Raw genomic sequence first — 26,275 nt, 5'->3', positions numbered from 1 at the left:
AATTACTGAATTATTTACTTAATTTTTTTTTTAAAACCCTCTGTTCTTTTTGGTACAAGTAAGCCCTGCTAAAGTTACTGAGGGTGCTCTCCACCCAATTAATAAAAAACAACCCAGATTTGTAAATTACTTGTAACTTAGGAGGATTTCTAAACTCATTTTCTTTAGATCTCTCTGAATTAAGGTTGGAAATGATAATATTTTAATCATTTAATTCTCAATGTTAAATTTAAAAAGAAACAATTTTCCTGTTTCACACAACTTTGGAAGGCTGGCTTACAAAGCTTTCCGCTGCTCCAAGGGCAGCCCCCACCATCTGCCCCTGGCCAAAGAAACTTTATTTATTATGAATATCAGATATGATTTGCTATTGGCATTATCAAATCAAGGACTATAAAACATTTTCTATTTATTTCTGGCCTTAAGCCTGACGTTCTAAAGATATTTGACAAAAAAATAAATAAATCAAAGACAGAGACCGTAGCAGTATTTGTTTTGAGACAGTGCATCTCATGAAAGACTGCAGTATTGTTTTGTTCAATGTTTTTTGTTTTTTTTTTTTAAGAGAGGTGCGTATAGTTTCTTAAATCTCTGTTTTCTGTAGATTTATTGAAATTTCTTAAATCTCTGTTTTCTGTAAATTTATTGCATTCATTGGTGAAATCTGGGTTGGAAGAGTAAAAACATTTCCCATTCGTCAGTCTGCAATGAGGGAACTAGGTTGTGTGAGTCAGGTTCTAAGTACCTCTCTCATATCCAACTTCCCACACGCGTTTTTTAGCAGTTTAAATGAACAATTATATGCACTCCTACTGCATATGTTTATCTCAGTGAATGGTACTTATTCAGGTGGTTGGGAAAAGGAAACATCCAGAAGCCTCATCAGTTTTTGCTGAAGGCTCTACAAGCTGCTGTCCTGGGACATGCCTCCTGCTTTGAGCACCAGAGCTGTCCCAAGACTCCTGCATATATCTGACCCTTATTAGAGACTGTCACTTATGAAGTACTTGGTCTGTGGCCTGCCCCAAACCCTTTGCCTCTTGTCCTTCCATTATGCCAGCCTTAGACCACATCGAGAAAATTTACGCTTACATTATAATGCCCTGGCAACGTATGCCCAAACAACCCTGAGGAAGCAGTGATGAAAAGCTATAAAGTTAATGCGGTGCAGATATGTCCCATGGGACTTTTCAGAGGAAGAACCTCTCCAGTAGAGATGACTGTGGTCCTGCAAAGAGCTGACTGAAGGTGTGAACAATCCAGAGCCTATCCTATCTTCTGCGGCCTCCATCCTACTGCTTTTCCTGTTCAGGTTTCTACAACAGTAGCTTCAGGAGAAAAATCACCCAACAGTGAGCTTGAGGATTTATCTTCTAGATAAGACAAATTATCTTTCTCAGTTTCAGAAGTGGACAAAAGGCAGTAAAACAGGCTCTCGTCAAAGGTTTAGGACTGAATCCTAATGCTGTCCCCAATGAGGCCCTGAATTTGCATTACCAATCAGGGATAATACTTCTGGATTATTTAGGTAGACTTCCTTTGAAGAACAGTGAATGATCTATTCGTGGGTAATTTCTCCAAGCTTAGTTATCACCTCAGTCAAGTAAGGATGACAGTAGCAACTATCCCTCATGAGAGTGTTCTCAGTGTTAAAAGAAATAACATACATAAAAAGTTTTGTACAGTACCTAAGACACAATAAGAACTAAGCAATGCTGCCCCATCTGTTCCAAAACCTTAACACTCTCCAACACTAGCCCAACTCCTCACATTCTAGAAACGCTGAGCCTCTTCCTTCACCCAGGTAATAGAGATCATCAGGCATGAAATTCCCCACCTGTCCTGCCCTCCCCTCCACCTTCAGATCCACAATTTCAAAATATTTATGCTCACAATTACTCAGAAATTAGGTAATGATGGCTTTGTCACATCTTGTTATTTAATGCTTTGGTAGTAAAGCATGTGTTACCATATCACAAGCTAATTTTAAAACTATTTTAATAAGTGCATTTAAATATAATTGTCTCCTATGTAATCCTGTATATTTTATTTTAAAAACTTAAAAACATTTTTCTGAAAAGAGATCCATAGGCTTTACTAAAAATACTGCCAAAGGAGTCCATGGAACAGAAGAGTTAAGAACTCCTGACACAGAACTATTAAAAATGTCCACAGTCACTATGGACACCGTGATTACAACCATGCACACAAATGAACAGAGATTTCAATGAAGAACATCATGTTTAGGTCAGTGGAATTCTGAGTTTTCTTTTTCTCCTCTAAGGTTGTTGCTTTATTGTTTTTACAATAATATAAAAAAAAAAAAGGATAGGGCATAAACCATGATATCTTTAGACCTATTTTTTCCTCTCCTATCATTTCAGGATCAGAAGTAGCCAACTTACTCCCACAGTGAACCAAAGGCACCATGTACTACCCTCTGTTTCCCTGTCTTTGCAACTAGCCATGAACAGGTCACAAAAAGGTGTACAGCTGCAACAGAGGAGTAAATCAATTCCAAAATTGCAGATTTTCTTCATGAAAATGATAATGCCTTATCTACATTGTATACAACATTTTTCTTTCGTGACAAATTGGCTGATCAACTTCAAACTGATGTTAGACCAACCCAGCAATGAACTCTTCAGCCAAAGGGTGGGAACATTAACTTCTTTTAAAAGTTCATTTCAATTAAAAGTAAATATTTTTGGGATGCTAGACCACATCTTAATTATCCTTGGCATGGCTCTTATAATGAGCTTTTCATTCTCCCTCTATTTCTTAATGGATTTCTCAATATTTAAAAATTCCATTTCTGTGAGATCCTTCCAAACAGAACAGTGAATTACCCAAGCAGATGTGTGAAAGAACGTGTTCATACTTTAAGAGACATTTACTGCTTATATTATGGCTCGTTGGCAATCATAAAACTGAAGTGTGGTCTTCTATCATTCACATTACTTTTTTAAAAGATAAAGACAATCCTGTTTATCCTGGAATGCACACACTTCTATTTCTGTCATGTGTATGCTTGTGTAGAAAGAGAGCCCCTTTGCTCTCTCCATTCCACAAGAGTCCATCAAGCTTCAAGGTAGTAAAATATAAACGGCTTTGGTCTAAGTGTATGTACACATATGTTTTAGTCCTACAACTTCAAGGCCAAAGTAGTACTTTTAAATGGTAAATTAAAAAGAAAAAACCTTTTTCTTTTTTTAAAATTTTTTTTTTTCAACGTTTATTTATTTTGGGGACAGAGAGAGACACAGCATGAATGGGGGAGGGGCAGAGAGAGAGGGAGACACAGAATCGGAAACAGGCTCCAGGCTCTGAGCCATCAGCCCAGAGCCCGACGCGGGGCTCGAACTCACGGACCGCGAGATCGTGACCTGGCTGAAGTCGGACGCTTAACCGACTGCGCCACCCAGGCGCCCCGAAAAAACCTTTTTCTTTGGAATCCTCTTCACTGGCCCTGGTAAGATTAATGCAACTGAGGGAATAGAAGAGATCAAGGCCTCGAGATTTTTTTTGTAATAAAGTAAGGGTTGGGGCTCATAATGCTTACTGGTATTTCAGCAATTTTCAGACTAATTCACACCACTTACCTCTACCTGCCAGACTAGAGGCACTGGTAGAGCCTAGAGTATGAGTTCCAGCTTTTCCACTAAGGAGGAGCACTCCTGGGCAAGCACCCCTGTGCCTGCGCCTCCGTTTCTCCAGCTATACTTGGCAGAATCACTGTAGGAATTAATGGGATAATGGGTACAGAAGTGCCCTCTAAACATAAAAGGTTACAAACACGGCCATTGTTACTATTTTCTTTAAAAGATGGGGGGGGGGGGGCGCCTGGGTGGCGCAGTCGGTTAAGCGTCCGACTTCAGCCAGGTCACGATCTCGCGGTCCGGGAGTTCGAGCCCCGCGTCAGGCTCTGGGCTGATGGCTCAGAGCCTGGAGCCTGTTTCTGATTCTGTGTCTCCCTCTCTCTCTGCCCCTCCCCCGTTCATACTCTGTCTCTCTCTGTCCCAAAAATAAATAAACGTTGAAAAAAATTAAAAAAAAAATAAATAAAAAAAAATAAATAAAAGATGAGGGGGGAAAAAGAAATAGAATGTGATAATACGTCAGTTCTCTTCAGGGTGCCAAAGCAAAAGGCACCAGTGCTTGGGTATACAACACAAATGGGCAGAAAATCAAGTTGCACTGTTTATCAGGGGAGTGTACCACCAAGGGACAAAAATGTGTGATTTTTAAACAAATCTTCACAAAGAGTGTAGCAGCATTTGCTGAACCTGTGCAGAGCCCAATGGTAAGACAAGCATCAACAACTCTTCTCTCAAACTAATCTGTAGCAAGTCTCCTTGATGGACCTGGCCTCACTCAATGTCATGTGATTTTTTCCTGCCAAAATCTTCCCAGCTGTGAGCCGGTATGTTCATTCTTCAATCCTATCTTCCCATTTTGATGGCAAGTGTGATGACTACAGTTTAACTCTTTATCACCAGTGTACGTTTTTCAGATTCATTTTTATGAACCAGGAGTGGGGAGAAATCTCCTTACCAGATTCAGGGTCTGCATCCAGAACACTGAAGTATTTACATTTTTTTCTGCTATAGCCACGTTTAGTAAACTAATTTTTAAAGCAGGGTCACTAAAAGCATGTATCTACCTATGTGCATCTATCACTCATCAAAATATAAGAAGCTAGATATTTGGGCTCACAGACTTGTGTTACAGTACAGACAGCATCTATTTCTACTTTCTTCTAAAAGGGAAAAACTCTATCAACGATTTCAAGTTTCTCAGTTACACAAAACAAAACAACATCTACATTATTAGGGTGGAAAAAATATTCTATTCTACTACTAGACTTGTGTAAAGTTTGGCAAAATGTCACACAGTATTTTCCTATTTCTCTCAGGTGGATTCAGACCTCCACTCTGTATTAGGTTAAAGCCACTCCCATGAAAATGACAGACTGTAAGTTTCCACTGAAAACCATCTTCTTCCCAGGGAACAAAGAGTCACCTGTTCAGGTCCACTTGAAATATTCATGAACTCAGCAGAGAATCAGATTAAAAACAGAGCCCCCAAGCAGTGGAGGCTTTTGGTTTTTCCACCAAGTTTTAGGCTTTTCAATGGTCTTTTCACAACTTGGCTCACCTGTTCATAAAATGGTTCTGTGCCCTACCGGGATTATATATTATCTTGCGAACTTTTACCTAATGAAGAAGAACAGGATATACAATTAATTCTTCCCCCTGCAGGTAAAGTTTAGCTATCAGTAGCCATACATGAGGAATCATGTCAGTGGGTTGCTATGCCTACTACCTCTAAATGACATTGGAGTTACATTAGATATACATCACAGGAAACAAATTCTTACATGAGTCAAATCTATCGGTGGAAAGGGGATACACCACACACCCCAAAGTCATGTAAAAATGGTGCTGTTGTTTTGAATGGTCCACTATACTGCACCTTCTGTATAAACGTTAAACAGCATCATAAAAAAAATCTAGTCCATTCCAAAGCCATCCCTTTATTTGATCACACCAGACACTAATGCAAAGGAAGCTTAACCCTTCTGAAAACATTTTAAGCCTGATCAAATTAAAAGCAGCACCAGAGGGATTATTATTATTTTTTTTTTTAGCAAGAACCCACAAGCAATTTACTTGACTACAGGAAAAAATGCAAAGAAATCCTTTATCACAAAATAGCTTCTTAACTCTTTCCACCAATAAACCTTCCATCCATCCAAGAATGCCTATCCTCCCTGCTGATAACAAGCTGTGGAGATAAATATTTTATTCTTTTTCTATAAAACCCCAAATGATGTTTTCAAATAAAATAAAAATAAAACTACCACATGCCACTGTCAGAAATGGTCCTAGAAGAGGTAAATGTCATTTTAAAGGCTGTGTGTTAAAATATTTAGGAGAAAGAATGTACTTGTCAAAGTTCCCACAGAAAGCTCCAAAGAGGTTATAAGTGCATTTATCAAATTTTCATCTACCTTAAAGCTGACCTACTGGGGAAACCACAGAAAGCCTGGCCTTCTGTTATGAGGGAGCTGGAGATTTAGAGCTCTGGGCAGTAACAGGGTCACAGTCAAGTACAAGATGAGGCTTGAGACAGATTCTGCAACGACTCCCAGGGAAGGCACCATCACTTGGTGGCAGACTTCAGCATCCTGCTTTAAGCCACGGTTCAAACTAAGGAAGTGAACCCATCTGATGGACCATCAACCTTCCTGGGGAGAATTCTGACCTCTCACATCAAACCTAGCAAAGAAGTACCAACCAAATATTAGCAAAAGAAAGGCCAAGCCAGCAAAATACAGGAAGGATTTTTTTTAAGTCTAATTTAAATAGCTTCCATACCCTACCCTTTGGGAATTATATTCAGTAACTTTTTTTTTAACAAGGAAAATTTGGTTTTAAGGAGCTTATGGGAACATTTAACTTAGACTGGAAAGGTTATTTGCTCAGTGTTAGGCTAAAAGCCAAAATCCACTTTTAGCCAGAGATGATTTCAATATTATACCTCACAAGAGTATTGTCATGTGAGCAGCCGGTGTGATAAGCAGTGTAGTAAAGTTGTGACTTCCCCCAAAGACCCATTAAAATGTATTATTAAGTAGAAAAAAAGTTCAGAAAATCCAAAAGGAATCCGTCTGTACTATCTCAGAAACAGTAAAAATGGTCTCCAACTTATCACTTCTTTGCTCTGCCTCCTCTACAAATACAAGTAAATACAGTGAAGAACTCAATGCTGATGCAAAAGAGGATGAGAATGCCTGACAGCTGTGTGCCACTGCAATGTTCTGAACATAATCTTTCCTTGAAATGTGCAATGAAGGAATCTATGGTGAATTCGAGTGACTGTAAAAAAATAATATACATGTGGAAATTCCATGATATTTTTTAAATTACCCAACCTGTAATATATGTAAAATTAGAAACGTTATTTTGAAGACAAATAGTAACTTTTTCCAATTGTAATTTTTATAATTCTAGATTTTAATAACTCCAATATTTTTCTTCTTCCTTTCTGTTTTGGTTTTTAACTCATTCAACTTTTACCCTTCACTGGTTCTTGAAAATTTTCTCCCACCTCTTCAATTAAAAACAAACAAACAAAAAGAAATGTAATAACTTCATTTAAGTCAAGCAAATGTGCTTTAGAAAGCTCGACCAAATATCGACTTTCTCACCCAATCCTGCAAGAATGTGAAAGCACACTTGCAAAGGAGGTCCAAGCTGCTATGGAAACGACATTCTTTCTTCATAGTAACAATACTTCCGGCTGAGGGCGGCTGGCATGCAGGCACCCAATCCGAGCCCATCGACAGCTTGTGGAGTGGACAGATGAGGTGTGGAAAATATTTTAAATTAGTTCATTTATCTTGTCAAGACACAGGAAACGGCAACAAATTTCTCACATAAAAGAAAAAATAGAGAAAGACAATGCACCCATGGCAATGTGTAGCAAATTTAGTCCATTAAGTCAAACCCTTCAGACTATTTCATACTGCCTAATAATAGCCACATTTCATATCTTGAGGGAATTTTTTATGATCAAAAGATCTAGGAGGATGGCTAGGAATCACTGACTATTTTTCATTATTCGATGGACTCAGATTTTGAAACTCAAATAGTTTCTAAATCAACGGTTTTTGACTGATCCTGGGTAGATCTTGGGTCAATATTAATCCTAATAAGGCTAAAACATTGCAATAAGGAACTGAAAGTTCTCAAAGGGGAGCTCAAAAATGCCACTTAGGATGAGCTATGCAGCGATCATTTATGGATAGTGAACCTCCCCTAAAGTGAATGGACAAAATGGCCTTTGTTCCAGCTCCCCATTCCATGGTGGACACCCCAGGAACTTCTGGCTTCTTGGTTTCTTCCCACCTGAGTGTCTGTCACCTCCTGCTTCAGGAGTCCCTCCCAGGAGGAAAGCAAGCAAGTGTACACGAGGGAGCCAAACACTAGTACTGAGATCCACTGAGAATCAGGGACTTGTGTGAAACATAAGGTCCCACCCCAGCCCCCAATTAGAATTTCTGATTCATAGTCTGAACAGGGGCTCAGATATCTGTATTGTTCATACACTCCCAAGCCAGAGCTGGAAACCACCGTAGCATCCCAAACCAGCCTCCTTCACAAACCAAAAACAGATAGAATTTTGAAAATCTATATGCTCCTTTGCACAGTTTTAAGTAGACATATAAAATTTCTCATAACTTTAAGTAATTATAAAAGTTATAATTCTTCTGGGGCACCTGGGTGGCTCAGTCGGTTAAGCATCTGACTCTGGCTCAGGTAATGATCTCTCAGTTCGTGAGTTCAAGCCCCACGCCAGGCTCTGTGCTGGCATCTCAGAGCCTGAAGCATGCTTCGGATTCTGTCTCCCTCTCTCTCTGCCCCTAACCCACTCGCACTCTGTCTCTGTCTCTCTCAAAAATAAATAAGCAGTGTGGGCACTTGGGTGGCTCAGTCAGTTAAGGGTCCGACTTCATCTCAGGTCATGATCTCATGTTTCGTGAGTTCGAGCCCCATGTCAGGCTCTGTGCTGACAGCTCGGAGCCTGGAGCCTGCTTCAGATTCTGTGTCTCCCACTCTCTCTACCCCTCCCCCATTCATGCTCTATCTCTCTCTGCCTCTCAAAAATAAATAAAAGATTAAAAAAAATTTTTAATAAATAAACATTAAATTTTTTTAAGTTATAATTCTTCTGTATTAAATATTGATGTTTAGAAAAAAAAAAAACACATCTCTACCCCTCCCATCCATTTAAAAATCATGAAAGAACAGGCGCTTCTTTCACAGATGTTATAGCATTCCTTCTTCTCTTTAAACTTATATTATCTATATTCTACTTCCTCCGCAGAATTTTATCTGAAGATACTTTTATGCTCAAAGCCCTTTTATTGACCACTATCATAATCCTCTGCATAACAAAAACATGCATATTAATTGAAGTTTCAGTTTTTAATTTTCCTATGACAAGGCTCTAAATTTTTTTTTAAATTTTTTTTAAACATTTATTTATTTTTGAGACAGAGAGAGACAGAGCGTGAACAGTAGAGGGGCAGAGAGGCAGGGAGACACAGAACTGGAAGCAGGCTGTCAGCACAGAGCCCGACACAGGGCTCGAACTCACAAACTGTGAGATCACGACCTGAGCTAAAGTAGGATGCTTAAATGACTGAGTCACCCAGGAGCCCCGGGAGAAATGTATCTATTAACCAGATAAACAAATGAAGATTCTTTTAAATTAGCTTATATAAATATGGGTTTATTTTGCACACTGATGGAGTGAGACAAGTTTCAAGTGTCACTTAAATTGTATTTTTCTTTTTAAAAAAAAAGCACTCACATCAGTAAGTGGGTAGAAATATAAGAGTTGTATTGCAGCAATATCCCTCAATTCTTTTGAACTCCTTCCAAGTCAGATGCCCAAATGCATACCAGCCCCCATCCAGCACTATCTAGTGGCTGATATCCTTTGGGAGCTCCTTCAGTTTTGTCAAAAGTAAAGGAGCTATGTGAGTGGCAAATAAATACATGTTACCCTGTCATTACTTTCAGTTTGCAACTTTATTAAGACCAGTATTTTGCACCCTACCTCTGTTTAGCATGCCAGAGGTCTTTCAACTTGGGGCAGGAGCCGTGTCCCACCATAAGATTAGAAATGAGGGAGAGTCAAGTGGGAGACTGACTGAAGGGCAGGAGGCCAGAAGACCCTATAGACTTCAGGCCTGCTCTCAGGCAGACAAACTTTAGGGAAAAGTATGAATTACCCATGGGCCTGTCCTTATGAGGGTACTCAGGGGGTGTATACCAGTTTGAAGGTTCTTGCAAGATGATCCTGCAGCCCATGATTGCAGGGGTCTTCTGGTGGTACCTACAGTTACCCAAGGCAGAGAGCACACTGATAGCAGCTCAGACAGAAGAAAGGACTGAACAGGGTGGTGTCCAGTACAGTGCTTACTTCCCAAGGACAGTGTGGCAGATGGGGCGGGGGCACTAGAACTGAAGGAAGGGTATGAGTATCCCTCTTAGAGCAGCCTATCCCAAAGTGGACTCTCCTGGTTCCACGATCTCCCCCAGCCTCACTCTTCTATAAAGAATCCATTGGGAAACACAGCACAAAATGTGGATAATTATTTCCCTCTGTGGCAGAAGGCATATTTACTCAGCAGAGTAATTCTGTTCTGATACTGCTGTTGCACGAATCACTGTACATAAGAGGACCCAAGACCAAAATCCTGTGTGGCCTAACTCTGAAATCCACAATTAGGGCTGGTAGAGTTTCAAAACATAGAAATATCTACCAATTTTTAAAACTTTCCTGCTTGATATGGTATTCAAATATACTAGAGATGAATATTTTTTAATGAAAAATAATAAAAGAAAGAAAAAGGAAAATACGAAGTTCTTCCGCTGCATGCTCCATTCACCTCAGGAGGGGTTAATGTAGAAACTCAGTGGGGAGCAACGTTTTCTATAAATGCTAAAATTATCTCACCATATAGTCTGAGAAGAAAAACACAACAACAGAAAAAAAGTTTTTAAAAGTCCACACTCCTGTGAGCAGAGGAGGGGCGTGGGACCATCACCCTAACGCCTGCCTTTCTGCATCTAGCAGGAGCTTTCAACATGATGCCATCCTCAAGCAAGATTAAATGTCATCCAAGGACCCAGAGCTGCCCAAGGGTCAGCCACCATGACTCCATATCTTACAGCATAAAAGTCAGGTTAAGCATCAGACTAGAAAGAATCTATTTCTCCCTTCCTTTCATTTGTTCCTTAGTTCTCTCTAAACAATTAGAGTTTGTTAGAAACAACTCATTGGCTCTTTGAAACTAGGAAAGAAAAAGGGAAGACAGATCCTAAAATATTAATTTTGGAACTGAAAGGATAATTTACCTTAGAAATGAAGAAACTAAGGCCTGAAGAGGATGAGCATTTGCCCATGGTCACACAACCATGGCCAGGATGCCTGTGTAGGCCATGCTGCTCTCCTCTGCCACACTGCTCCAGGGCTCCTGCATCATTCTACTTGGCTCCTATCCCACTGGCTTCTTTCAGTTCCCTGATGTGCCTAGCTGCTACCCTTTTCAGGGTCCTTGAATGTACCACTCCCTTTACCTACATAACTCCCTCCCCTCTTCCCCTGCCATCACTACCTTCATCTTCGCTATACCTACCCACCTTTAAGCTCTGAAATGTCATTCCTTCAAGAGCATCCATTCTTCACCCCACAAATTAACTTAGTCTGCGTGATAGATATTCTTGCAGCACCACACCTCTTCATAATCATTTTTTTTTTCAACGTTTATTTATTTTTGGGACAGAGAGAGACAGAGCATGAACGGGGGAGGGGCAGAGAGAGAGGGAGACACAGAATCGGAAACAGGCTCCAGGCTCTGAGCCATCAGCCCAGAGCCCGACGCGGGGCTCGAACTCACGGACCGCGAGATCGTGACCTGGCTGAAGTCGGACGCTTAACGACTGCGCCACCCAGGCGCCCCCATAATCATTTTTTAACATATCTCTCTACTTAGACCTATGAGCTCCAAGAACTCAAGAACATTGGAACTAATATGTCCTTGTTCATGTTTATAAGGCTTTATGTGTAACCCCTTATAAGTAACTTCTCAGGACCTGGAACATATTTACAGACAAATTTAATAAATATTTACTACATGTCAGACATTGCTTTGAGGATGTTATACAAACTATTCACTTAATCCTCTAAACTCCATGAAATAGGTAACACAAATATTTCCACTTTACAGAAGAAGAAACTGAGGCACAGAGCAGTTCAGAAACTTCACCAAGATCACACAGCTTGTAAGTGGAAGAGTTATTTAAAATACATACAGTGTGATACTCTACATGGAAAACCCAAAAGACTCTACCAAAAGACTGCTAGAACTGATACATGAATTCAGCAAAGTCACAGGGTACAAAATCAATGCACAGAAATTGGTTGCATTTTTATACACCAATAATGAAGCAACAGAAAGAGATATAAAGAAACTGATCCCATTTACAATTGCACCAAGAAGCATAAAATACCTAGGAATAAACCTAACCAAAGATGTAAAAGATCTATATGCTGAAAACTATAGAAAGTTTATGAAGGAAATTTAAGAAGACACAAATAAATGGAAAAACATTCCATGCTCATGAACTGGAAGAATAAATATTGTTAAAAGGTCAATATTACCCAAAGTAATCTACACAGTCAAAGCAATCCCAATCAAAATTGCACCAGCATTCTTCCCAAACCTAGAACAAACAACCCTAAAATTTATATGGAACCACAAAAGACCCTGAATAGGCAAAGTAATATTGAAGAAGAAAACCAAAGTGGGAGGCATCACAATCCCAGATGTTAGTCTCTACTACAAAGCTGTAATCATCAAGACAGTATGGTATTGGCACAAAAACAGACACATAGATCAATGGAATAGAATAGAAACCCCAGAACTAGACCCACAAATGTATGGCCAACTAATCTTTGACAAAGGAGGAAAGAGCATCCAATGGAAAAAAGACAAGTCTCTTTAGCAAATGGTGTCCAGGAGAACTGGACAGCAACATGCAGAAGAATGAAACTAGACCATTTTCTTACACCCTACACAAAAATAAACTCAAAATGTATGGAAGACCTGAATGGGAGACAGGAAACCATCAAAACTCTACATGAGAAAGCAGGTAGCAACCTCTTTGACCTCAGCCACAGCAATTTCTTACTCGACACATCTCCAAAGTCAAGGTAATTACAAGGAAAAATGAACTATTGGGACCTCATCAAGATAAAAAAAAAAAAAAGCAAAAAAAAACTTCTGCACTGCAAAGGAAACAATCAGCAAAACTAAAAGGCAACCAACGGAATGGGAAAAGATATTTGCAAATGACATATCGGATAAAGGGCTAGTATCCAAAATCTATAAAGAACTCCAAACCTGAACACACCTCCACCTCCAAACTCCACACCTGAAAAACAAATAATCCAATAAAGAAATGGGCGGAAGACACGAATGGACACTTTTCCAAAGAAGACATCCAGATGGCCAACAGACACATGAAACGACGCTCAATGTCACTCATCATCTGGGAAATACAAATCAAGGCCACACTGAGATACCACCTCATGCCAGTCAGAGTGGCTAAAATGAACAAATTAGGAGACTATAGATGCTGGTGAGGATGTGGAGAAACGGGAACCCTCTTGCACTGTTGGTGGGAATGCAAACTGGTGCAGCCACTTTGGAAAACAGTGTGGTGTGAATGTTCCTCAAAAAATTAAAAATAGAACTACCCTATGACCCAGCAATAGTACTACTAGGAATTTATCCAAAGGATACAGGAATGCTGATGCAAAACGGCATGTGTACCCCAATGTTTATAGCAGCACTTTCTACAATAGCCAAATTATGGAGAGAGCCTAAATGTCCATCAACTGATGAGTGGATAAAGAAGATGTGGTTTATATATACAATGGAATACTACTTAGCAATGAGAAAGAATGAAATCATGCCATTTGCAGCAACATGGATGGAACTATAAGGTATTATGCTGAGTGAAATAAGTCAGAGAAGGACAGATTATCATATGTTTTCACTGATATGTGGATCTTGAGAAACTTAACAGAATGCCATGAAGGAAAGGAATGGGGAAAAAAATAGTTACAGAGAGGGAGGGGGGCAAACCACAAGAGACTCTTAAATACAGAGAACAAACTGAGGGTGGATGGCAGGGTGGGGGAGAGGGGAAAATGGGTGATGAGCATTAAGGAGGGCACTTGTTGGGATGAGCACTGGGTGTGGTATGTAAGCCAATTTGACAATAACTTATATTCATAAAAAAAGAATAATTAGTTTGCAAAATAAAACTAGTCTTAAATAAATAAATAAATAAATAAATAAATAAATAAATAAACAATACATGCAATGTGCACTGGGTCTCGTTTATGGTAGCAGCTTTATGAATGATCAAAGAGACCTGCATTAGGACATAATCAATGCTTGGAACAATTATTATCATTATTTAAGCTTATTTATTTATTTTGAAAGAGACAGAGACAGCACAAGTTGGGGAAAGGCAAAGAGAGAGGGAGACAGAAATCCCAAGCAGGCTCCATATGGCCAGCACAGAGCCTGATGTGGGGCTCGAACTCACAAACCATGAGATCATGACCTGAGTTGAAACCAAGAGTCAGACGCTTAACCTACTGAGGCACCCAGGAGCCCCCAACACTTAGAACAATTACTATAGGACAAGCCCACTGGGCACTATGGCAGCATTTTCCAAAAGCATATGATTGAACAGACTTTATATTATCTTTCATGCTCTAGTAGAAACAATCTCTAAAACCTCAGTGGCTAACAACACAAAATGTTTATTTCTTGTTCATGTCAAATGCTGGCTATGACTCTGTTCTGGGCCTTCTTTAATCTGGGATCAAGGCTGAGGGCACATCCCCCATCAGAACCAAGCCATTCTCACAGATGGTGGCACCATGCAGGGGCACCTAAAGCTTCAGTTTAGTAGCACTCACGTCATTACCACGGACATTAAATTAAGAGCTCCCATGCTCATTATTTTCTTTCCTTAAGTTCCCCAGTGCATTAGAAGCAACCAACTAACTCCATTAAGATTATTTTCACTAAAATGCTCATGGTTACTTACAGCCTGTCTTCTCTACGCACTTGATTACAAGGACCTAAAGGCGATGATCTGAGTAACTCTTTGCCACAGCTATACCATAGACTACCAGTTGAATCCTTTCTATAAATCTCTAAGGCTTTTTAGTCCTGTCTCTACATAGTGCTTTTACTCATTCAACCTTATCCCAACCGAAAAACCCCTTAATGACCTGGACCAAAATTCTCATAGAGGTACAGTGGAGAGACCTCGCCTATCTTTCCTTTGAGAGAAGGGACGATAAAGAAGGAATATAATCTAACAATTTTACTGTTTAAATGATACCACTTTGTCTCATATGGAACTTAACTTCTATTTGCCCGGGGCTCTTTACACGTGATAATTCATGATTCGTTATGTCTTTGGATGTTAGATATGATTATTTCATTTTACAGGTAGCAAATAATATTAGATGCCTAGTGATTAAGTTCCTTGCATTAAGATTCATAGCCAGCAGCAGAACCAGGACAAAAAGACCCCTCCTGGTGTTCAACCCCTTGCACAGAAATGTTAACCTATAATTTCTAATGACTTCGAGCTAAAGTTAAGACATAGCTGGAGTAAACATCACCAATTCCTTTCCCCTGACATACACAAAGGCATCTATTCACACATACTAAATATATATATTTTTATATGCATGTGTGTGCTTTATATATATACAAACGTATGAACATATGCACAAAACATGGCTCAGAATGGCGGGGAGGAGGGGGTAATGTTCTTGAACTGTTGAGTACTTGCACACTGGTGAACTGACAGAACTCTACTTATTTGATAAATAATTAAATACTGTGCTCACTTCTTCATGAAAATAGACAATAGGGAACTGCAGGTCTCATTTCTGCTTGAGACTGAACCCTAACAATGGCAAGGAACATAAATATTAAATAAGGAAAATGCCTGTAATGTTTGGTGCTATATTTTATCACTTCTCCTAAATCTGACAATTTCCTTTTATTGCATACAACTTGATCATTGATTCTGTTGAACAACAGACATAAGCCCCTATTGTCAGCTCTCTGTTTTGCTACTGCAAATGCTTGACAAAATTGCCCGTTTCATTTTTTATTCTCTATAGATCATTCTGCCCTCAAGGAAGTGGCTCTGAAGCAGTGTGAGATCTGGAGTGGAGCATGACAACCCAGCAGTCTCAAGATGAAGTGTCAAGTCAGCAGACAAAGCTGGCTGCAAAAGCAAAGCAGACTCTCACAGGAAAAGGACTGCCTGCAGCCCTCTGGCAGCATGCTGGGACTCACAGGCAGGACACAATCAAAGCTCTGCTTCTGCAAATGGTTACATGTGAAGGACTATCCCTTTCACCATCAACCTCAGAGAAGACCCAAACTACAAGGCTCTGGAAGATCCAATGAACGTTTGTGGAGTCACTCTAAATGGGATGCCTTTGTCCCTCGTGTCTTACCTTGATCACAATATAAGTGACAATGCCTGACTGGGTCTCCTAATTCCTCCTAAATCTCACCTGCTAGGAATCCTGATATGAAACACAGGTGGGCACACACTATTCCTAATGGAGTATTGGTTTGAGTCCTTCTGTGCCATTCTAGCAGCCAAGGTCGGAGGGAAATCTTGTAACTTGTCCACTCATTCATCATTTATTTTTTATTTATTTATTTATTTTATTTTTGAGAAAGAGAGAGAGACAGAGACAGAGACAGACTATCCGAAGCAGGCTCCAGGCTCCAAGTTGTCAGCACAGAGCCCGACGCAGGGCTCAAACCCACGAACTGTGAGATCATGACCTGAGCTGAAGATTGACACTTAACCAACTGAGCCACCCAGGCACCCCCACTCATTCAACATTTAAGCCTTTTCTGGGTATGGGCTCAGGCCCCACCTGCAGCTCTAGTGATGCAAAGACGAATGGATTACAGTCTCTGTCCTGCAGGAAGAACAGAATCCCCAGAGAAAGAAGTTTCTGGAATATTTCTTTGATGATTTCATTCTCAGAGCCACCATGATGCCATTCACAGGAAGACAGGCCAAGCCAAGAGAATGGCACTTCATGTCTAAATGTAATCTACCCAAATACCTTCCTAAAAAGTCCTTTGGCCAGTAATTAGCTCTTTAGTTCCTGCACCATCCAATCTCTAAAGGAGTGCAAGAAATTTAGAATATTCATCCTGTCCCTTGAGTTTGTGAAGTAACACGTGCCATTGCTTATGAGCCCCTTGGTCTACCTTCTACTGACTGCCCCTCTGAACTCATCTCCAGAGCTTTAGACACTTATTTTTCAGACACCAGAAACCCAAAGGATTTCTTCCATCAACATGAAGAGGTCTGTCTTCATATTTCCTTATGCAAAGCAGATATTCTACTTCCCAGATTTCCCCATTACTCCTCCAGGCTCTGGGCCCATGGGTGTGTTCAATGTTTTTCAACGGAAATGTCAGGTGTGATTCTGGCATTTATGGTTGCCAACATCTTCGAAGTGGATGAATGCCAGGGTTGTACTCCTGGAGGCACTGTCAGTCGCTGGGTTAGTAACACCTATGAAAGCGGATGATCTCCTCTGATCTTTTACGTATCTGCGTGCAGGACACATGCTCAGGTTTCCCTCTGTTGCTCCTTGTTTGCAGTGAATTTGGCGTATTGTGTGGGGCATGGGTAGGAATGTTTCTCTTCAGTTATTTAAAACCCTACGGGCGTCAGGCTTGCCAAACCATAAATTTAGGAAATTGCATTCTGTTAGACTAAGTCCTTCCCTTAGCACTTTAGTCACTGAGTTATTCTTCAATTTCTTCCCTACAAACATTTGGCCCAGATCCTGAGGTCCATCCGTATCGATGTGTCTCTTCGGCACATAAAAGAGATTCAGGAAAGGAGAAGAACAATAAAAATTCAGGTTTACTGGCAGCACTAAGTGAAGTAATCCCACTACGCATACACTTTTCTTACAGGAAGAAGTAAGAAGGTTCTTACTCAACCTTTTCATTCACCTGCCTGATGAGATCTACAAATATTTTAAGAGGGTAATTTGGAAGACTTACAACAGCAGAAGTTGTTCAAGCTATAGCATTAGTCTCCATCGTTTGCTTTAGGTTTGCCCTGGACATTTAACTCATTTACACAAGTGAAAAACTAACTGCCTATTTATTAATCAGGCCAACATAGACTCATTTAAACTATTTGCTAACAGTCCTCTTTATACAGTAGTCGTCTTCAAATGTTTTTTCTTACAATTCCCCAAAGACTTTTGGAAACTATTTTCTTTCCTTGCATATGTTAAAGTTAACCCTTATAAATTTTATTTTTTTTTATTTTAGGATTAAAAATATTAAAGGATATTATTTTCTAGTATAGAATTCTAAGTTATAATCATATGTGTGCTTTCAATATATTTTTGTCAAACTTTCGAGACTACAGATTAAACCCAATTTATGTGAAGTATCTGATATACGTGTGTGTGTGTGTGTGTGTGTGTGTGTGTGTGTGTGTGTAACACAACAGACAAAGGCAATCCTCATTACCAAACCAATCTGCCAAAACTGATTTGGTTTCTATCAGAATAAGTCTGAATTCATTTTTAAAACAAAATACATATATTAATACATATTCCCTTATCAAGCATCTCATTTCTGAATTCTATTTCGAAGAGTTAATCAAAAGTGTATTAGGGTAGGGGCACCTGGGTGGCTCAGTCGGTTAAGCAGCCGACTTCGGCTCAGGTCATGATCTCACGGTCCGTGGGTTCGAGCCCCGCGTCGGGCTCTGTGCTGACAGCTCAGAGCCTGGAGCCTGTTTCAGATTCTATGTCTCCCTCTCTCTGACCCTCCCCCATTCATGCTCTGTCTCTCTCTGTCTCAAAAATAAATAAATGTTAAAAAAAAAAGTGTATTAGGGTAAAATATAGGCCTCAAGTATATAATGGCTTACACATAATAGGAATTCATTTCTGGCTCATGTAACAGTACTGGGCTGGAGCAGCACTCCTCCAGTCATTCAGGGACAAAAGTGCCGCCATCTCAACATTTGGGTTCTGGGTGTCAATCTGGACAGTAAGGAGAGCAGCATGTGGGGAGATTTAGAAGCCAGACTTGGGAGTAGTACCCATCATTTCCACTCCCTTATCTCTGGCTGAGCTTCTAGCTGCAAGGAAGGCTGGATGACGTGGACCAGCTGTGGACCAAAGAAGAGAAGACTGTGGATATTAATGGGTAGCTAGTAGATAAGGTCACAGCTTTTGCAATAAACTTATGGCCTACATGAAACAATGTGCTATTCTCTTTAGTACTTATTACCTAATCTATCTTTGTTTTGCTGCCTTAAGACTTGCATTCAGGGGGCACCTGGGTGGCTCAGTCGGTTAAGCGTCTGACTTTGGCTCAGGTCATGATCTCACAGTTCGTGGGTTCGAGCTCCACATCAGGTTCTGTGCTGACAGCTCAGAGCCTGGAGCCTACTTTAGATTCTGTGTCTCCCTCTGTCTCTGCCCCTCCCCTGCTTGCATTCTGTCTCTCTGTCTCTCTCAAAAATAAATAAACATTAAAAAAATCACACACACACAAAAGACTTGCATTCAGGATCTCTTTGTTTACCTATGCAATTATTCTATAAAGCAAAATGGGTAGTGGGAAAAGAGAACCAGCAGCCCCTTCCAACATTCATTCTCATACAGATCAATATGAGAAAAGAGTACATACAAAAGTTGAGGGTCTGGTAATTAATTCTCTCGGATCTATCACTGCATTGGATCTCTAAGACAGTCTTTGCATAACTCTATGCACCTGGACCCCAGTTTGAATCACTGACATACAAAGTATTAGAACACATTCAGGATCACAGAATTCTAAAGTGCAAAGTACCAGTGCATTTTACAGAGGTGGAAAATTAGCCAAAGAGATGTCCAAAGTCACTCTCACAGAGGTTAATGCACATAGTAGGGCCATTCCTTACTTTAGCAAACTCATTTTTGCCTTTGGTGTGAATAGGTATTTTTAGCTTTTATTGCATGGTGTGTAGATAGGAGCTAACACAGCAGGCCTGGGATTGGTATTCACTGAAAATCCTGCTTACAAGGTTGGCCCCTGGCAGTTGTCTGGCAACCTCAATTTCAGGAGAGTTCTGCCAATTCCCTAAGAATGACTCACTGTGCCGAAACTATACACTCCCAACAATATGGTGAGTGCTTGCTTCTCTTCCAGGAGTCTGGAATTTTGGTACATGCTAGGCAGAGGGTACCCAGTAAAAACTGTGGGCACTGATTCTCTCACAAGGTTGTCTGGTTGGCAACATGTTGCACGTGTTGTCACAACTCATTCCAGGGGGAATCAAGGAGTGCTATGCGACTCAGCTGGGAGAGGACTCTGGAAGCTTGCCCCTGGTTTCCTCCAGCCTTTATCCCCAGTACCTTTTTGCTCGGCTAACTGTGCTCTCTGCCCCTGCACTGTAATCACAGCTGTGAGCACAGCTGTGTGCAGGGTCCTGTGAACCCTGCCAGTGAATCACTGAACTTGGGGGTGGTCTGGGGTCTCCTGACAAATAAGAACAGACTAATTTCAGGATATTTAAAACATAGAAAGCAAAGATAGATATTTCAGTACATTTTGAATTCAAGTTATTTGGGGGGATATGGGACCTCTAGAAAAGGCTCAAAGCAATTTATATTCAATTTAATTAAGCTACATACTTTTTAAACGACAGACAATAATGAAATTCATTAAAAAATACTGATCTTGGTCTTAGCTAACAAGTAAAACAAGAATTCCGTGAAAATTACTACCAAAGATATCAGAAAGGAAACTTCTATGTTGAAAGGAACCATTAATAAGAAGATGAATATGGAATTGTGAACATTGTTAAGAAAAAAAAAATGTGTCCATAATTGAAAGGGGGGAAAAAAAGATGACTCAGAGTCACAGACGAACTGATGTTTTGCTGAGGGGGGTGCAAAATGGGTGAAGGGGAGTGGGAGATATGGCTTCCAGTTATGGAATGATAAGTGATGGGATAAGAAGGAGGAAACCCATAGACATTCTCTCAACTATAGTTTGTCACATACCCCTCCTATTGGGGTCATTAGACAATAAGTCATACAAAAGACCAAAGTGTTTAAATAACATTTTCTCCAATTTTATACTTTACTATTTCCCTCTGATTTTACAAGCAGTACAAGGGTTCTTGTAGAAAAACTTCAAATTACACCAAAGTATGTCTAAAATTAGTTTTTAATCACCCAATATACACTACCATCCAGAGGCAACCACAATACGGCATTTAGAATCTTTTCCCTGTTTGTTAAAAACAACAACAATTAGGAAAATGCTGCGCATATAATGTCTCTTAAACTCTTTTTTTTCTCATCAAAATGTGGTTTACACACAAAAATAAACTCAAAATGGATGAAAGACTTAAATGTGAGACTTGAAACCATAAAAATCCTAGAAGACAACAAAGGCAATAACCTCTTTTACATTGGCTGCAGCAACTTTTTTCCAGATATGTCTCCTCAGGCAAGGGAAACAAAAACAAAAACAAAAAACAATTGGGACTATGTCAAAATAAAAACCTTTTGCACAGTGAAGAAAACCATCAATAAAAATAAAAGGCAAGCTATGGAATGGGAGAACATATCTGCAAATGATATATATGATAAGGGGTTAATAACCAAAGAACTGGAGTGGGCTATAGAAGACGGAGGCATAGGAGGACGCTGGGCTCACCACGTCCTGCTGATCACTTAGATTCCACCTACACCTGCCTAAATAACCCAGAAAACCGCCAGAAGACTAGCAGAACGGATTCTCTGGAGCCAAGTGCAGACGAGAGGCCCAAGGAAGAGGGTAGGAAGGGCGGAGAGGCAGTGCTCACTACATGGACTGGCGGGAGGGAGCCAGGGTGGAGGGGCAGCCCGCTGGCCAAGCAGAGACGTCCAGTCTGCCTGGCAAAAGCGGAGGAAATGGACAGAGTGTGTTCTGACAGCAAGCGGGACTTAATATCTGGAAGGTTATAAGTTAACAGCTCTGCTCAGAGAGCGGGAAGGCTGGAGGACAACTGGAGGGAGAGTTGTTGAGACCCAGACAACAGAGCTCAGCTTGATGGGGAACAAAGGCGCTCACCGGCGCCATCTCCCTCGCCCATCCCCCAGCCAATCCCAAAGGGAACCAGTTCCTGCCAGGGAACTTGCTGGCACCCCGCAAACACCCAACATTGTGCTTCTGCGGATCCATCCCTCGGGCGGGTCTGACTCCCTCCAGGTGCTGCAGGGCCCCTCCCGAAGCGGATCTCCGCAGGAAAAGCAAGCTGAGCCTGCCCCTCCCGCCCCTGTGCACCTTGCCTACCCACCCCAGCTAATACACCAGATCCCCAGCACCGCAAGCCTGGCAGTGTACAAGTAGCCCAGATGGGCCAGGCCACCCCACAGTGAACCCCACCCCTAGGGGAGGGAAAGAGAAGGTACACACCAGTCTGACTGTGGCCCCAGCGGTGGGCTGAGGGCAGACATCAGGTATGACTGCGGCCCTGCCCACCAACGCAAGTTATTCAAGACAGCACAGGGGAAGTGCCCTGCAGTTCCGCACCACTCCAGGGACTATCCAAAATGACAAAACGGAAGAATTCCCCTCAGAAAAACCTCCAGGAAATAACGACAGCTAATGAACTGATCAAAAATGATTTAAACAATATAACAGAAAGTGAATTTAGAATAATAGTCATAAAATTAATCGCTGGGCTTGAAAAGGACAGCAGAGAATCTATTGCTACAGAGATCAAGGGACTAAGGAACAGTCAGGAGGAGCTAAAAAAATGCTATAAACGATCTGCAAAATACAATGGAAATGACCATGGCTTGAAAAGAAGAGGCAGAGGAGAGAATAGGTGAACTAGAAGATAAAATTATGGAAAAAGAGGAAGCTGAGAAAAAGAGAGATAAAAAAAATCCAGGAGTATGAGGGGAAAATTAGAGAACTAAGTGATACACTAAAAAGAAATAATCTACGCATAATTGGTATTCCAGAGGAGGAAGAGAGAGGGAAAGGTGCTGAAGGTGTACTTGAAGAAATCATAGCTGAGAACTTCCCTGATCTGGGAAAGGAAAAAGGCATAGAAATCCAAGAGGCACAGAGAACTCCCTTCAGACGTAACTTGAATTGATCTTCTGCACAACATATCATAGTGAAACGGGTAAACTTCAAGGATAAAGAGAAAATTCTGAAAGCAGCGAGGGATAAATGTGCTCTAACATATAAAGGGAGACCTATAAGACTTGTGACCGATCTCTCTACTGAAACTTGGCAGGCCAGAAAGGAATGGCAGGAAATCTTCCATGTGATGAACAGAAAAAATATGCAGCTGAGAATCCTTTATCCAGCAAGTCTGACATTTAGAATAGAAGGAGAGATAAAGGTCTTCCCAAACAAACAAAAACTGAAGGAATTCGTCACCACTAAACCAGCCCTACAAGAGATCCTAAGGGGGATCCTGTGAGACAAAGTACCAGAGACATCGCTACAAGCATGAAACCTACGGACATCACAATGACTCTAAACCCATATCTTTGTATAATAACCCTGAATGTCAATGGACTAAATGAGCCAATCAAAAGACATAGGGTATCAGAATGGATAAAAAAACAAGACCCATTTATTTGCTGTCTACAAGAGACTTGGTTTAGACCTGAGGACACCTTCAGATTGAGAGTGAGGGGATGGAGGACTATCTATCATGCTACTGGAAGTCAAAAGAAAGCTGGAGTAGCCATCCTTATATCAGACAAACTAGACTTTAACTTAAAGGCTGTAACAAGAGATGAAGAACGGCATTACATAATAATCACAGGGTCTATCCATCAGGAAGAGCTAACAATTATAAATGTCTATGCGCCGAATACAGGAGCCCCCAAATATATAAAACAATTACTCACAAACATAAGCAACCTTATGGATAAGAATGTGGTAATTGCAGGGGACTTTAACACCCCACTTACAGAAACGGACAGATCATCTAGACACACGGCCAATAAAGAAACAAGGGCGCTGAATGATACATTGGATCAGATGGACTTGACAGATATGTTTAGAACTCTGCATCCCAAAGCAACAGAATATACTATCTTCTTGAGTGCACATGGAACATTCTCCAAGATAGATCACATACTGGGTCACAAAACAGCCCTTCATAAGTATACAAGAATTGAAATTATACCATGCATACTTTCAGACCACAATGCGATGAAGCTTGAAATCAACCCCAGGAAAAAGTCTGGAAAACCTCCAAAAGCATGGAGGTTAAAGAACACCCTACTAAAGAATGAGTGGGTCAACCAGGCAATTAGAGAAGAAATTAAAAAATATATGGAAACAAACGAAAATGAAAATACAACAATCCAAACACTTTGGGATGCAGCCAAGGCAGTCCTTAGAGGAAAATACATTGCAATCCAGGCCTACCTCAAGAAACAAGAAAAATCCCAAACACAAAATCTAACAGCACACCTAAAGGAAATAGAAGCAGAACAGCAAAGACAGCCTAAATCCAGCAGAAGAAGAGAAATAATAAAGATCAGAGCAGAACTAAACAATATGGAATCTAAAAAAACTGTAGAGCAGATCAACGAAACCAAGAGTTGGTTTTTTGAAAAAATAAACAAAATTGACAAACCTCTAGCCAGGCTTCTCAAAAAGAAAAGGGAGATGACCCAAACAGATAAAATCATGAATGAAAATGGAATTATTACAACCAATCCCTCAAAGATACAAGCAATTATCAGGGAATACTATGAAAAATTATGTGCCAACAAACTGGCCAACCTGGAAGAAATGGACAAATTCCTAAACACCCACACACTTCCAAAACTCAATCAGGAGGAAATAGAAAGCTTGAACAGACCCATAACCAGCGAAGAAATTGAATCGGTTATCAAAAATCTCCCAACAAATAAGAGTCCAGGACCAGATGGCTTCCCAGGGGAGTTGTACCAGACGTTTAAAGCAGAGATAATACCTATCCTTCTCAAGCTATTCCAAAAAATAGAAAGGGAAGGAAACTTCCAGACTCATTCTATGAAGCCAGTATTACTTTTATTCCTAAACAAGACAGAGACCCAGTAAAAAAAGAGAACTACAGGCCAATATCCTGGATGAATATGGATGCAAAAATTCTCAACAAGATACTAGCAAATCAAATTCAACAGCATATAAAAAAAATTATTCACCATGATCAAGTGGGATTCATTCCTGGGATGCAGGGCTGGTTCAACATTCTCAAATCAATCAACGTGATACATCACATTAATAAAGGAAAAGATAAGAACCATATGATCCTGTCAATCGATGCAGAAAAGGCATTTGACAAAATTCAGCATCCTTTCTTAATAAAAACCCTCGAGAAAGTCGGGATAGAAGGAACATACTTAAACATCATAAAAGCCATTTATGAAAAGCCCACAGTTAACATCATCCTCAATAGGGAAAAACTGAGAGCTTTTTCCCTGAGATCAGGAACACGACAGGGATGTCCACTCTCACCGTTGTTGTTTAACGTAGTGTTGGAAGTTCTAGCATCAGCAATCAGACAACAAAAGGAAATCAAAGGCATCAAAATGGGCAAAAATGAAGTTAAGCTTTCACTTTTTGCAGATGACATGATATTATACATGGCAAATCCGATAGACTCCACCAAAAGTCTGCTAGAACTGATACATGAATTTAGCAAAGTTTCAGGATACAAAATCAATGTACAGAAATCAGTTGCATTCTTATACACTAACAATGAAGCAACAGAAAGACAAATAAAGAACTGATCCCATTCACAATTGCACCAAGAAGCATAAAATACCTAGGGATATATCTAACCAAAGATGTAAAAGATCTGTATGCTGAAACTATAGAAAGCTTATGAAGGAAATTGAAGAAGATATAAAGAAATGGAAAAACACTCCGTGCTCATGGATTTGAAGAATAAATATTGTCAAAATGTCAGTACTACCCAAAGCTATCTACACTTTCAATGCAATCCCAGTCAAAATTGCACCAGCATTCTTCTCGAAACTAGAACAAGCAATCCTAAAATTCATATGGAACCACAAAAGGCTCCGAATAACCAAAGTAATTTTGAAGAAGAAGACCAAAGCAGGAGGCATCACAATCCCAGACTTTAGCCTCTACTACAAAGCTGTAGTCATCAAGACAGTATGGTATTGGCACAAAAACAGACACATAGACCAATGGAATAGAATAGAGACCCCAGAACTTGACCCACAAATGTATGGCCAACTAATCTTTGACAAAGCAGGAAAGAATATCCAATGGACAAAAGACAGTCTCTTTAACAAATGGTGCTGGGAGAACCGGACAGCAACATGCAGAAGATTGAAATTAGACCACTTTCTCACACCATTCACAAAAATAAACTCAAAATGGATAAAGGATCTGAATGTGAGACAGGAAACCATCAAAACCCTAGAGGAGAAAGCAGGAAAAGACCTCTCTGACCTCAACTGCAGCAATTTCTTACTTGACACATCCCCAAAGGCAAGGGATTTAAAAGCAAAAATGAACTACTGGCACCTCATGAAGATAAAAAGCTTCTGC

General features: G+C 40.3%; 1 protein-coding gene and 1 long non-coding RNA gene across 17 annotated transcripts in view; one reads left to right on the top strand and one right to left on the bottom strand.

The window, feature by feature from the left end:
- The window catches only part of KDM4C (lysine demethylase 4C), a 428,186-nt gene that overhangs the window by 76,565 nt on the left and 325,346 nt on the right, over positions 1-26,275 (bottom strand). The gene's annotated exons all lie outside the window — the stretch shown is intronic.
- Positions 2,038-16,176, top strand: LOC123593226. Its single transcript, XR_006710199.1, has 3 exons — positions 2,038-2,247; positions 2,385-2,506; positions 15,805-16,176. It is a non-coding gene; the product is annotated as an uncharacterized LOC123593226 (long non-coding RNA).

This window comes from Leopardus geoffroyi, chromosome D4 (assembly GCF_018350155.1).
Source record: "Leopardus geoffroyi isolate Oge1 chromosome D4, O.geoffroyi_Oge1_pat1.0, whole genome shotgun sequence".
In the NCBI taxonomy this organism is placed as follows: Eukaryota; Metazoa; Chordata; class Mammalia; order Carnivora; family Felidae; genus Leopardus; species Leopardus geoffroyi.
Note: the sequence above shows the minus strand (reverse complement) of the source record. Positions and strands in the feature narration are given on the sequence as shown.